Genomic DNA, 16,159 nt, shown 5'->3' with positions numbered 1-16,159 from the left:
TTTAATGGAACATTGCAAAATTGAAAAATCATTAGTAGTCCTGCCAATGCTTTAGCATTTAAAGGTCCTATTTTCCATTTCCCTATAGTCCCTTTATGCTACTCCATTAGTTTAAAAAGGCCATAAAGAGAGCACATTTAGCCACTTGGGAATATTTTCATTTCTGTGTTGCTCTTGCCTTTGGCATAATAGATATGTTAGGTTGTGGCTGAGGAGAAAGGGTCATGGCTGGCCCGCCTCTCTGTTCCAGCTATTCTTGGTTGCTGGAACAGCTCCTAGGGGCCCCAGGCTGCCAATTGTACTAAAATTGCTGGTAGCCTTAAGACTATTCAAGGAGTAATTAGCTACCAAATGTGGGTAATTGTGACAGAGTCTAGCTAATACTACTTGTGTCTGAACAGACTAATTAAAGGCTGCACACATGAGAGAGGAGAGAAAACCTTCTTTTAAGGAAAAGAATTATTAAGAGAGAAGATTTGATCTAGTGTTAAAAAAAGAGTTCTGTTCCTTCTAGTAGGATCCTAGCAGTTTTTGATAATTAAACTTGGAAAATGAAGCACAACTAGAGATTTTAAATTAAATACTTTCACTGAGGTACCCTTCATACTCTGCTTTTGATTTCATAAAAGCCATTTCATATTTTTTACAAAAACATTGTTCAGTGCAAGAACGTTTAAAAATTATTCTTGCCTGTGAAAAATCAGGTGTTCTATTTCTGCTATCAGAGACATTCCTAATTTAAAGAAGCCCAGTTGGAGATATATCATGGGTACAGAAGTTCTGTTTCTCCCTCTGTACAAAATGAGGTGGGGAGGGGGAATAATATTCTGCTGGTCTGACAAGACTACAGTCCTCCGTGCATCAGTAAGGCTGTGTTTGCTGTAATTTGTACCTGTGCTCCTCCCTTCTGCTGCTCCTACAATCGGTTGTGAGTAGTTCCATTCCATCCCATTTATGTAATGTGTGTATTCAGTGGTACTTAGATATTTGCTAATACAATCATAAAATCTCACATCTCAGCTAAATTTTCTATGCCTCTAGCTGTGCTGCAGGAAATAGCAGATTTCTTAACTGCAGGAGTCCCTTATATAGCTGATTATATCTACTTCTTTCTCTAGTCTGAAGTAGATCACAGTTAGAAGAGAACAACCAGAATGAGACCCTTGCAAGAGCAGCAGATTCAGAAGAAAACAGCTCCCTTTACTTCCTCCTGCCCAGGTAAAACAGATTCTTTTAGAAAACACTTCGTTGCGTTCTGAGATGCTGCAGTATCACTAATACCCTCTCAGCTGTTCTTAGGGTGCCATAGCGCTTCCCAGCCACCAGCCAGCCACCTGGCCACCCTCAGCAGTCTCTGTTTCTCTCTCACACTTAGACCTGTAAAACGTCTCTCAGGCGCGGCAAACATCTTACAGTGTCCTGCCCTGTGCTTTAGCCATAGCCGCTAAATTTGAGGTGTTCTCTGTCCGTCTTTCTCCTCCAATCCTGATTAGCTGTAAGACTAAATTTAAGATGTAGTACTCTGAAATACACAAATTATCTCATTAAATACAGGAAAACTGCATCAGGCTTGGTAGCTGTTTATGGTTGTAATCAGTGACCAAAAGTAGAGTCCCAAGCTGTCCATTAACGCTAGAAGATAGATAGAAAAGAAGTACTTATTTAGAAAGAAAGCCAGTTCCTCTTCTAACGGCAAAGGGGAACAAGCCATGCTGTCTTGGTCTGCCCAGAGAGCAGAGAACTGTGACCTGACCCACATATGCAAACACTCTACAAAGTTCAAATCTGATTGAATTCCAGACATTTTACAGCCAGGAATACAGGTGTTACCTCATTATGGCAGCTGCAATTCCTTTTTTATAGGCTGCTTCAAAGAGCAGCTGATATAGCCTAGTCTCCCCGCTTAAATATCTTCTTACTCTATGTTGTGAAAGTGGATTAGAAATAACATATTGCAACTGATCTTCATTCTCCAAAATAAAAGGAAACAAAGCTTTGTTATTGAATGCAGTCTTTAACTAGAACAGGCAGTTTATGGTTGTCTTCTCAATACAAATCTGGTAATCAGCACAGTTTGTGGCTAATACTTGCTCTTTTCTTCTGTATCCTCTCTATTGATTTGCACTTGGGAATTCATGTTAAGTGAGATGTCCTGTGTTGATGTGAGAGCTCCTGTGGAAATGTGAGGACATAGTAGCTGATTCTCCTGCTCTTTGAACTAAGAATTTGGGTGACCTGACTGGCAACTCATAAAAAGACTCTTAGGTTAAGAGCAGCAGTGGTACTGGTTTAGCAGGACAGTCCAACCTGAAATAGTCTTCAGCTCGCTTTAACTGGCTTTAAGGCTGAGGATGAAAGTTCTGTGCATGATGTATGTGGAAAGATGTCAGAAGGCTCATGACACAAGATTTCAAGAAGTCTCCTTGTTTGCAGTCTTTATAACAGCAGTACATATTTTGTGCTCCTTGGTATTAACATTTGGAAGCATCTTAAAAATGAAAGGCAATCATTGCAGCCCAAAAGAGGGGAAATAAGTAGAAATTGCTCTGTAGCCTCATCGCTCTTTTGTACAATTCAGGAAAGAAGAACCCAAAAATAGGAACGGTGGTAAGTCTGTGCCTTTTCTGACACATGTCAGAAAAAAGTCTGACAGATGGTGCTATGGCATGTATCTCTGCTACTTGACCTGGAGGCATTCTGGCTGAGACAGTGAAAATACAGTCATATAAGCTACATTTTAGAAATACCTGTCATTGTTCATCATTATTCATATAACTTTGCATAGATGGAAGTAGGGGCTTCTGCGTGAGTTTACCTTGCAGTAGAAACTGCAGGCTTGATAAAGTAAATTAATGCGTGACACATGCAGCTTCCATCTGGATGCATGAAAAAAGACCAGGCTCTTAAAGTTTTATAAGACAAATCTGTGGTTTGGGTTGTTGGGTTTTTTTGTTTTATTTTGTTTTTAATTGACAGTAATTAGTAGCTCACATGTAAGAAAGCTAAATCTTTTTTTTCCCCCTACATTCAGATGCAAAGCTGTGTTTCCCATACCTACAATTGGTCATCATATCATTAAGATGTGTTCTTTCTTTGTTTTTTTTTACATTAAAGGATTAGTGTCATGTTTCCTATCTTACCCAATGAGACTGACATTCCCTTTTCTCTTCAAGTGGCATAACTTCAAGTAACACAAGTGCCTGACCATTTACTTTACTCCAGCCCTCATCCAAGAGCAAAACGTTAGCCTGATGACCAGAGCACACCTCAGAGAGATCTGTGTTTAACTGCATTTGGCCTAAGAAGGAATTAGGCCAGATTTCCCACTTCTGACGAAGGACTAATACCATTTTGTAAATCGGGACTGTTACCAACATGGTGTTGTCCCCTGCTAGATCACGTTAGCAGAGGACAATGATCTGTCCTGACGTCCTTCTGGAAATTCTGCATGGTGACACACAAGTAGATGGAACAGTGCACCTGCAGCCCTCCACTGAGATTTCCCTCTTGACCCACTGTAGGCAAGTACTTCCTAAGACAGTGGCTTCAAGCAGCTTCCTCATCAGCTCACTACTTGCTTTGGATTTCATTTTGAGGTCTGCAGGCACCTACTGTGTCAGGAGCTTAAGCATGAAAATGGATCTCTGGGTTCCAGACTCACTCACATCTCAATAATATCTAACCTAAATGCTACCTAAGACCTCTGTACAAATTGTCACTGAGTTTGCTGCTGTGTTCTCTGAACTGGCCAGATGTAAGGTAGCTTTGTTCAGGGAACTGAATGGCTATGTGATGGCATGGTGTTGTTTTATGGCATAGTGCCCTGGCAAGGGAAGAGCAGAAATTTACAGCCAGAGATGGGGGAGACGGCAGGACAGCTGCTTTCCATGACTGTACAAACTTAGATTGCCTTAAGCTGCTTCTGAAACCACAGTTACAGTCTTTAGGTATTTCTAGGGAGAAGCATTTTTCTATTTTTAGATTAAATGACATTGCCATACCAGTTTATCTAAGTAGTGCTGCTACACAATACTGCTATATTTAGAAATCACTGAACTCCTTAATGCAAAACCAACATATTACGAAAAAGATGACAGTATGCTTCTCCATTCTATTAGTACTATGAGTTTTATAATTTATGCTGGACCACTATATTCCTTTTTAGTTACCACACACATGAATGTACATCTTCCCTATGTAATTGTGGCATCCATTTCCATCAAACTTTGTATCAAGTGTATGTATAAAGACTATTCCCCTGATTTTTGGAGTCACCATTACCTCTGAGCTCATCCAGAGGCTCTGAGTCATGGATAAGGAAAATGCATACTGGTACATGAAATTAGTCTGTATATTGGTACATACCAATGCATATTGGTACATGAAATTAATACCCTGCACTGTTCTACCCACTCCTTTTGAAGGAATCCATTCCCTCATTAGGATTGGATTGGATGTCTAATGAGGGTGGATTTGTGGCATGCAGTGTGCACATTAGCAAGCAGTGCGAGACTCACATTTCTGAGTGAAAAGTACACTGTGTAACACGCTTTCACATCTCACATCTCATTTTCGTAAGTTTAAATAAAGAACCAATTCATAAAAAGACATACCTCATTATAAAGCAGTGAGGATCAAAGTCACGAACAGATAGCTGGGACATAGTACAAGGAGTCTTAAAGCACTGAAGACTAGCAAAATAGGGGTAGGGTTACTTCTGGATCAGGACTTGCTTCCTTGAGCATGCCTATGAACTTAATTTGTCAGCTCTGGATACACATTTGCTAGTGGGGAGAGAAGTCTGTTGTTACCAGCTTCTGGCTTTGGAATTTGATTATACATAAATAAAAGCAGGTGTTCTCCAGGATAGAAGGTTTATCAATCTTTTAATCTGGAATTGCAAATTATTATTTTTCCTTTCAAATTCCTTCTTCCTTCATATTTGCATGGATATTTGCTTTCAACAAGCAAAGGCTGTATGTGACGTGTCAGAAATTAAACTCTGAATTGAGTAGAAATAGGTTACAGAACACATGGAAACATGTATTGATAGTCTTTATGCCTTTAAAAAGCTAATCTGAAATCAGCACTGAAATGTCAGGAGATAAGAAATACCTATCAGCATGAGTATGTGCAAGCACTTTGGATATGCAGAAAATAATTTGGCATAGGGTTTAGACATTTCAAATGTCGGGGTTGAGCAATGTGAGTACTGTAGTCTTGTTACTTCTTCAGAATGGCACACACAAATGCCCCAAAAGAAATCTAAGCCAATTTACTAAATTTTAAGAATATGCTACTAAAATTTTTGCGTGTCAAAGAAAGTACATGATGTTAATTAAGTGAGGGGAATTCATATTGAATGTCATATGTCACCCACACTTGCAGTGTTCCAAGCTGTGCTTAGCCTGTGCTGCGACATAATATACGCAGTGGCATTGCACAGAACAGGTGGGAATCCACAGGCCTCAACACAGACAAACCAGGCAGTCTTGGCAACATTTTTTCTGGTATTTGTCATTTGGCTGTAATAGGACAGATTTGCTAGTACGCTTTCAGGTGTACAGTAACAGGAACAGATTGGTTACCAATTTGAATGATTTTAGTAGTGCATCCAACGCAAATAAAGCAATTTACCAAACAATCTGTGAGTGAAAAGATTCAGAGCTTTGCATCAGCTTTGTCATTTGTGGATCTAGCAACTAATTGCCTGACAGAGATTTAATTAAAAGCAACATTATAGGTATAGATATTTACTTCATATTTCCTAACTACAGTAGATTGAAAAGTTTGACATAGTGATAAAATAATGAGATTGTCCTGCAATTCTTTGGTTTTAGAACTTTAGACAAATATTCTATTCATAGGAATAAACAGGTTTGTATTCAGTTGTTCATCTAGAATAATAAATTACGTAGATTTTCTGTCTGAAGGAGGACCATTGCCAAACTGAGCATGTGTCTTTAAGTAGCTTGAATTTTAACATGTAATTTAGAAGCACTTTAAAAATCTAATTCATGTGGGCCAATTGACCATTATACATCCGGTATCATATGTGTGTCTGAGGCTTGATAGACCAGTAAGGTAGATGATTCACTTGATTTGCTTATGTAGGTGGTTAGATTAGTGGTACTAGTAATTCCATAGGCTCTGTCTACATTGCCCTCTGTAATATTAGGATTCTGCCCCACCCAGTTTACTGTCCCAGCTCGGAGCTGGCCGCTCATGGTGCCACCTACCCTGGAAGGAAGTCTGTGACCTAATCTCTGTATGGGGAAGATTCCCAATGCAGCAGCTTAGCAAAGGCTTCCTAAATCAGCACTGGTATGAGAAGATTGCTGTTTGGTTGGTCTGGTGTGATTAAAAGCGGACCAACACCTAGTTCCAGAACAAGGTCAGGAAATTAAAGGAGGTCAGAACAAGCCAAGAATAGCAAGTCGTGCTCAGGGGCTTCACAGGGTGAAGCATTCTTGGCTGAGGTATGATGTTTTCCAGGAGGACTTTAGCAGGGAGGTGCGCACCTGTGACACGACACTGTATGTAGTGGGGAGAACAGGGAGCGGATCTCATTGCCTAGTGAGAGGTACAGGAGAACCAGATTTGTCACAATTTTGCTTTTAGGCATTGATATATATCAGGCAGTCTCCAGAGTTGCCAGCCCCATTCCTAGTCTCTGACTCAGTCATTCAATATTCTTGTAGCCTGACTTCATTCCTGCAAGATCACTGTTTTTCTAATAGTCAGAGAGGTAGGTCGGGAAGTGGGGAGGGAGAGAGAGGAGCCTGCAGTCTGCAGTGCCAACTGCAGGGCTTCTATGCCAGATGGTATTTCCCCATCTGAGGTCAGGACAGCATATGGCATTCAGGAACCCTTGCATGCCAGAGACACACTGCATGCATTTCGTGTCCAGTGATGGGCACCATGATTATTGTAATTGTAAGAAGTGCCATTTCATCCTATTTCATGGCCTGTGTGATCATAGCAGGCAATTAATCCATGGATATCAGCTCCTGACTTAAAATGGTGTTAAAGTGCATGCATAACTTTAAATGTGGCTGCTAAGTTAGTTTGTTTTGGGCCCTATATCAGGCTTTGTTTGCTTTTCTAAAAGATAACAGGAATTTAGAGAATATGGTAGAAAGCAGCAAAATATTGGTGAGATCCAGAGTGATTTTTCTGCAGGTGTTGTTTTATCCACAGAGTTGCCATTGTACACTGTTAAGAAGTGAATTAGGATTGGGAAGAGGTTGTTAACTGAGAAATGTCTATAGTCTCCTTTCATGTTTTGTTCTGGAAGAGGACTGAAGGCAATAGACAGTATCACTGAACCTGACCCAGCCTTCCTTCCCTGCTCACATGCTTTTTTTAACTGTATCTCATTCATCTTGGCTATAATAGGTACCCCGTAAGACTATCCCATGCAATTAAATAAAGAGTCAGAGGACATTCACTCACTACAGACTCTGCGTATGACCTTCACAGTATAAAGACAAAAGAAATTCAGGCATGCAGAGTAACCTCAACTATAGTTATGTTTGCTGCCATTCTAAATTGTTTGGGACAGAACAGGGTGATGGCACTCAGATAAAATGATAAAACCATGCGATCCACATTTAGATCCTGTAACTGGGTGTATCTGCAGAGGGGGAGTGAAGGGGCCGTGTTAGGCACTGTCACTGCCCACAGATTTAGAACAGCAGGTATGGGGAGATTTATGCAACAGCTCTTCTTTCTCTTAGGCTCATACATGTATACTTTCATTGCCCAAATTCACTTAGTTCTCCCCACAGCAACTCTATTTACTTGGACTTTCTTTGAGGTGAATTTACTGAGTTTTCCTGCTACAACTGATGCCTACTACTTCTTTTAGCTACACAACAGCAGAACACAGGGTGTGGAATCACATATGTATTTTATCACTGCTGTATACACTGAAATGGTAACCGGTCTGAAAAAGTGCGTTAAATAGATTGTACTATAGTTAAATAGAATACACTCAAAATACTCAGAAGTAATTGCAACAGCCAGCTGTAATAAAACAGGAAATAAAATTTTTATATTCATGGACAATCGAACTCTTACTTAATGCAGGCCTTGTTTTACACTTGCTATGCAGAATGATTCAAACTTTCATATGGTTTCTGTTCCAGAAAAAGGTAAGATAGCTTAAGCAAATACTTTCCTAATTTATTCTTAAAGAATATGAGCATTTTAGAGTAGAATACGTTTTAAAAATTAAGCAGAACTTTAAATAACTGTGATCTGCTTCTGTTTGCAAACTGAGCTATCAAAAAAATCCTAGCTTCTTTTCAATACAATTTTTAGTGCTTTTACCCTAAAACTTTAATGCCAAATCATCACATTTGGAACTGACCTGTATGTTCTCCTACAAACTAATTTTCTTATCACTCTGTTTCATTTGCACAGCCTAGTTTTTCTTAAACGAATTGTGTTGAAAAGTAAGGATCGATTGAAAGGCTAAAATCCCTTCTTGTACCTTGCTTTTTAGGCTCAGGCCTTTTCTACAGAAAGCTTCTCCTACTGCCCAGAAGGGAAAGTTCTTCCCAGTTGCTCACCTAATTGTGCATCTTGTCTACAATCAAAAAATATTCAGTGGCTCCATAAGTCCATCCAGTGGCTGCATATGGGAATTGCATATTTTAGAAGGTAAATTCCAATTTCATGTAATTTAGTTTATTGAGTAGTGTAGTTAATGTTATTACTAGAAATAAACATGAACGAAAATGTACAGTTGGAATACTCCCAGCCTTTGCTGATAAGCAGGTCTGTATCTGTAAAGTACCCTTTGAATAATACTGAGAGTTGATTTGTTATTGCAGCAGCAGGAACAAGTTAAAAGTTGATGATTATTTGTTAGTATTTAAATTAATTACCTACTAGAACGAGGAACAGAAACCTGCTGAGTGAAAAGCTTTAGCTTATTTTCATTCTGAAACTGAGGCAACTGAGGTCATTGAGAATAGAAGCCCTTGTGAGAGTTGTTCTCTTAGATCTCAGCATGCTTGTGTTTCTACTGAAGCAAACCTGTACAAAATTACATCTTCTGATCATTAAATATGTTCTTTGCTAAATGCCATAAGATACTACAAAAAGTAATTCAAAAATTGAATGTAAAGAGGACAAGATATGAACAGTGTGTTCCAGAAGTCACATTAAGAATTTATATACAGACTATTTCCAGAAAATCCTACTAAAGTTCAGTATTGAATCTTGATGGGTCATCAGACTAAATCAGGCTAGCTGATTGTTTGAGAATTAACAATTAGACGTAGCATTTCCCCGTGGTGATGACAGCAATTGGAGCCTCAGTACCTTGAGCCCTACTTCTAACCACTTCCATTGTTGCTACCAGTCCTGGAGCTGTAACTGTGGAGAATATCAATGTGATACTTTTAGCAGTTAGAAAAAGTCCATTTGCTAAAAGCCTTTTAATTCTCTGTTCTTGACAAATACAGGCTTCCAAAATCTTGACCATCATTACTTGCTTTTGTCTTCCCATGAAAGTAAATATATCTTTAATTTTGCCTTCTAGAGTGAATACATTATGATACAGTGTACAATTACATGATAGCCTATTATTTGCCTAGGGGTGCCCTGCTTCAGTTAGTGCATAGGTTGGGAAAGCATAAAGAGAGAATGACATTTATAAATAACACCAGCCTAAATCTAGCTTTTCTTAAATTTTAAATGCTTTATTTTTCAATCTACATAAATAAATTTTACCCTAGAAAGTTTCAGAAGGGTGTCTAAGATACTGTCATGGTAGGTACTTTGTACATGTGGAAGTAACCGTATAGTAACTATTGCATGCTGTGGTACAACAGTTGCCTTTATATTTCTTTTGACATTTTTATACACTTCAGATCTTTGTTTATTTTCAGTCTAGAATTGCCACTACTGAGGTTGCTATGGTTGTAAACTCTTGCAGTTTCTCTCCAACAAGATATCTGGTTTTAGTAATAACATCTAAAGTTAGAACATTACATTCCTTTCTTGCTGTAATGATTACTATAAAAATGAGAATGTCAGTGTTTTGTGGATGTAATGCGATTCAAATATCCTGTTCTGCTACAATGACTCTGCTTTCAGGTTTGGTTGTTGTTTTTTTTTTTAACTAGGGCAACAATGAATTTATACCTAGTTCTAGTTCCAGCACCTTATCTGGTAACCTAAGTACTCTCCAGATCTGAAAACATAGCCCTATATTTGGGCTCCATGTGATTTTAAATTAAAATAAGATGGTTGCAGAGGAACACAATAAAATTATACTTTTAGGAACATTATGAACTAAAAAAAAAACCAAAGCAGAAAGCATTCAGCTCATCTCTGGACCCCACTCCAGTAGCTTTTTGCACGGTTCCCACTTCACACAGTTGGCTGATATCCTAAGCATTCACTTTCCTCTGTAAGGGTAAAGAACCACTGAATCAGCTCCTAACTCTCCTTTCCCTGTAAGCTGTGACCCTCAGCATATTTTGAGTTGAAGCGTAATGTAGGTTTCTTAGAGCTGGATGTTTATTTTAATACTATGTGCTTGACCAGTCCTTAAAAGTCTGTGGATTAGAACATTGCCTTTGTCCTACCCTTCCTTCTGAGCACAACCAGAGGAACACTTGGTTATTTTCTTTTACCTGTATTTGACAATGTTAGGATTTTACTATTCATGTGTCAGTTATGACTGCATCATTTAGCAGAACCAAAAAGACTTAGCTTCTTAGTACATTACAATAGCTACAAATCTTTCCAGAGGTGTCAGCCATAGTTTTTTAGCTAAACAAAGCAAGATTATTAAACACCTGTATACCAAACACTTCCCATGAGTGTTGTCAACATTTACAAAGTCCATGGATACTGCTTAGAGCTTAACAGGTTTTGCAGTACACCCTTAATCCAGTACTCAGCTGACGGGTTGTTACAGAGAACTCAGTACGGAAAAAATCTGTCATGTTCTAGTTTCTCTGTCAAAAGGTCTCTAGCAGTTCTGGAAGTCATGAGATCCATTGCCTACCTCAACTCTGCCCTTTCACAGCAAATGCAAACAAGGAGAAACAATTTTCTGGTGTTGCAGGCAGTCTGTTTTTTTAGAGTGAACCCAACTGAATGATTGGCATTGCCATTTTTTTGGCATATTTCTCAGTAACAGTGTTCTTGGTGAATGTAAAGACTTTACCATTCAATGTGTATTTACTTCAAAGTGGAAAAATGCAAAAGGCAAGAACAAACAAAATTAGAAGCTTTTCAGACAAAATTATGGTAGCAGAATTGAATTTACAGGTCAACACAAACATTATAGGCATATGTTAGTCTGTCATAATTATGAATCTCCATTTGTTCTTGCCTTATGAATAAAAATAAATGTAAAAATATGCCATTTATATTTCTTAGGCCAGATTTTCTTTCATCGTTTTCTAAACCAAGCACTCCTAGTCTTTTAAATCTTCTCTTGTGCACAGTAGAGCACAATTTAGTTAGGACTGTCAAATGTAATTGCAAAACTGGGTTAATTTAGTGCCATTATGTCATTTAATAGTGTCTTTCAAATTCTAAAATAATTCTAAAAATGTCTAGTTGGGGTTTATGGTGTTATGTTCTGTATTTCTTACACTTAAATCCAGAGATCTGTTTCAATTATATTTTCGCAGAGGTTTATCCAGTTAGTGTTTGGTTATGAGGTTACGAGTTGGTTTTGAAAAATTTGTTTCATGAATATTTACAGTCCATCTGTTTATGAACGAAGCACAGACTGAAGAGACAGCGTATCATAGATGAGTCATAAACTGGTTCTTAATTATTTCAGTTTGGAGGCAGTACCAAGTGGTGCGCTCGCTCCTGTTCGCCTGCGTACAGTCCTGCAGCTGGTGGTGTAGGCTCCTGGCTTCCCCTTGAATTAATCTCTTGACAATGCTGGAGGACTTTTGGGTACTCAGTCGTAAGAGCTGTTCACTCTCCCATAATCCTGCCTCCAGAAAATGGTAACTGACAAATGCTTAGTGAGAGATTAAACAAGAAATGATCTTCATGTTCTCGTAATTTCTCTGACAGTTTCTTAATTTTACTGTAGTAAAAAAAAGCAGTATACCAAAGGCTGCCAGTCCCATCACCCTTCTCATTTTAGAAGTGTATAGTTACGGACCACAACATTTTTACATGTTTACACTACTGGTTATTTTTTAATCCCTGCTCTGAGGAAGGTGCTACAATATGCTCATTTTACAGTTGAAGGAAGTGTGGCAGAGAGAGCAATGACTTGCTTCAGGGCACACATCAAGAGTGGTGTAGGCTCAGTCATTCCAGCTCCCACTTACAGTGAACGCTACTTCGTTCTTCACAGCATAAACCCCACAACTTACAAAAAAGAAAAAAAAAATAGCACCAATAGCTCCTTTGTTGGGAAAGGATTTTTAGAACTCAAATTTTGGAATTTTGGCACCCAGGTGCTATCTACACCTTACTGTAATGCTTTAGTCTTCTTTTTTGGTGGGTAATTTTGTGCGTTTCAGAGACACCTAGATGCAACTAGAAGATCCAGAGCAACTAAGCTAGCTTTGAAGCAGGAGGGGTGGTTGCAGTTAAAAGGGAGTGGGATTATTTTAACTAAGCAGTTTTAATATAGTGAACAAACTAGATAAATCTTTTTCTTAACAAAGTACAAAATGGCCCAGTGGCATTTGATTTGATTCATTCCTGTTGTAAGCCCTAGATTACCTTTGAAGAGGTGTTAACAGAAACTGTTCTGTCAAGTTCATTTAAGAACAAGCTTTTATTCAACATGAATAATACTATACTATTTTATGGATAAGATTAGAAAATTAGTCTACTTTTATGTAAGTGAGGAAAGATTTTTACCATTGAGATATAATGCTGATGGAGCATGCTCATGCATGCCAGAAAGATCCCTGGCTAATCAGATGACTCCTCTTAGCCAAAGAACCCAATATATGGATTTCACTGTAGTCACACAGTGCTGTATCTTGCCTCATGTTCTGTGGGCTACCAAAAACCTTTTAGGAGCAATGCATTGACCTTTAATAGTCTCATTACTTAAACTTGTGCTTGCGGTAACAGCTTTCAAAAAAGGCAGGAACTACTCAGAATGATGAAAAAAAGAGTAGAAAGGACATCCATGGAGTCACTGGGAGGAGACCAAGGCTACCGTAACCACTGTCATAACATTACATAAGATCACCTGAGCAGGTGACAGCTGTGCAGCATCTCTCATTAAATGATGCCTTCACCTGGCTTTGAGGAAAGGCTGAGTACGTGGCCCAAAAAGTTCTGCCTTGGGGCTCAGCAGAAATCTATTAACAAATAAATATATTAATAAAGAAAACCAGCACTGTCTGTGCAAATCCCAAATGTTCTTCTCATCTCTGAAGTGACTTAAGTTACTTTTATCTTGTCAGCCTCACTTTCCAATAGTTTTGTTTTTATGGATAGTATTTAGCAGGCAGCTGCTATGATTTTTGCTACATGATAAAAGTTTTTGTCCAGGACATTTTCAAACCTGATTGGAGTGTGGGTCCTAACACCAGACAGCTCACTGTTGACATATAAGGGATCCATATTGGCTGTCATGCATACATTCGGTAGGTCACCCATGTATAAAGTAAATGGAAGGAAACTGTAAACTACAGGGTTATAAATACATGAAGAGTCTCTCGAGCAAAGCCTGAGTGGTTTCTGATGTCAGCAGAACCTTGAGACGAATTTAGTGTCCTGCTTGGTTTTGCTGTTCCTCTGTTCTCTGTGAAGAAGGGCTCCTTTATAAATAGCAAGAGAAAGCCAACGGTATTTAATAGAGAAATCAAACTTAGACACTAAAATGATAACTGTAAACATTTACAGGGTGTCTTAGTCTATCATTGCCACAGATGCATACAATTGTGTTTCATGGATGTAGCTCAAACAGGAATTTTGAGCTTATTCAAAGTAATTTACTTCATTTCCTGGCTGTAATGCTGTTGTAATTGGATATTACATAGAACAATCTTGGGCTTTAAAATGCTGTTGTATATAAACTGAAGTATAAAACCAGAAAACATGTTAGTACAGTACAGATTTAAGAGGCAAGTTAGGAAGATAATGAATAGAAATTATGCACTAAAGAATAACAGGATGATCTATTTTCATGGCAATGCAACAGAAAATTTTTAAGACTAAGAATCTAAGATTTCCATACAACAACACAATGACAATCAGTAGTAACAAAGGAGGAACAACATCAGTCGGTGACATTCAGAAAAAAGAAACTGAACTAAATTGTTCCTGAAAAATAATCCATAGGCGTCAGTAATAAAAAATAGTATATTTTGCAAATTGCACTGCAGATGACTCCGAAACCTGTAGGCAGAATCGGAGTGACAGTACCCAGCTGTATTTGCTTCTGACCCAAAGGAGGAAGAGTTCTCGTCTGAATGAAAAAGAGAAAATAACAGCATGTCCTGTGTATTAGTCAAAGCTATCAGGCTTAAACTCAGTCACAGCAAATAATAACCTTGTTTCTCTATTTTTCACATTGTGCAGCATAGTAATCATAAGAAATCATTTGTGATCATGTTGAAGGATATTGCATATTTACTATAGTTAGTCTGAGGGAGCTTTAAGTATGTAAACAGCATAATTTGTTTCAGAGGTTAAAGGTCTAGACCAAAAAGGCAGTATCTGCCTGGATTGAAAGCTAGTCAGAAGGACATCTGACATTTAAGCGTGGGTGGAATCTATAAAGCAGTGAAGTCCTCTAGGCAGAATCACCTTTGTAACATTGCTAAAATGCAAGGTGTGTCTTACCTGCCAATATTTATTTTAAATAACCCCAAAATCTGTCAAAATCCCATAACATGTTCTTATCTCAAATCTGAAAAGTTAGGTGAGGACAGCTACCGTTAGGAGGACATGATTATTCTGCACCACCATCCTTCCCTATCTGTTGTAAAGCTCTGTAAAGCTACAGAACATTTTGTAATACTGTTACTACAGTATGTTGCCCTGGCAAAAATTAGGTGCACTATGGCTCAGCTGTAATTTCTAGGTGCACATGGAAGTGTAGGACTGGCTATGTGACGCTGTTGTGTTGGAACCTAAATGACTCTAACCAGCCTCTTGGACCACAGGTGCATTGGCCTGACGGAAGTCCTGTCATGGGAGCAGAACTGAGCCATTATGTTGGACACTGCTACTTAGTACTAAATTTGGCTTAAGAAAACATGTTAGACAGTTTTGGTTGATAGTATGTCAGATACCCACATCTTTTGCTGAACTTGGCTAGTTGATCAAATCTCATCTATGTTGCTATAGTGTATGAAATGAAGAGAAATAAAAGAAGTTTATTTTTCTGGTGCCATTCACAATTGATCTTCCAGCAGTTCTTTTTATAGTGTAATCATAATAACAGCTAGAGTTAAGTTAAAAGTAAGTTAGAGGTTATGGGATTACAATTAGAGGCATTTTCTTCATGTCAGATTCTCTGTGGTGGCAATGAAAATACTCACTACGTTTCAGGCTAAAATGTGAAATAAGACTAGCAGTAATTACTCCTGTGTGAATACACAGTTCCTTCTTCTGACAGTAAATTTATCTCAGTTAGGCTTTAAAGAAGTCTACAGGCATTGAGAATTATATTAAACATATTCCATGTGTGCAAGAGCGAAACAGAAATTTAAAATATATTAATTTCAGCCTCAGATGGGATATAATTCTTAATATTTCCACTTGTACCCTGGACAATATCTCATAGCTCTATAAAATTTCTTATTCTAAATGCAGGTGTTTTCTTAGGGCAATCTTGAAAGCAAAAATACCAGTCCTTTCCCCTTGGAAATCTAGAATAATAACTCACAGTATAGAACAATAAATCAGTTATATACTGGAAATGTTACTGTTTGAAAAAGCAAAAAAAGCCTAGAAAACACAGATTTGATATCACTTTCCAGAGTAATGCAAAAACTTGATTGAACACGTGGCTGCATTGGCATACCATGCTTAAAATTGACAGTCACACATGGCACTGAATACAGTCCTGTCACTGGGCCCTGCCTGAATATAAGAGAACTGGTTAACAGAGTCCCTCAAGCGCTTTGGCTCATCTCTGGTAAAATTTTTCTGGTTTACTCCACTTGGGCTTTTTTTCCCCTACCAAATT

Source organism: Aquila chrysaetos, chromosome 1, assembly GCF_900496995.4.
Source record: "Aquila chrysaetos chrysaetos chromosome 1, bAquChr1.4, whole genome shotgun sequence".
Lineage (NCBI taxonomy): Eukaryota > Metazoa > Chordata > Aves > Accipitriformes > Accipitridae > Aquila > Aquila chrysaetos.
This window is presented reverse-complemented; position numbering follows the sequence as displayed.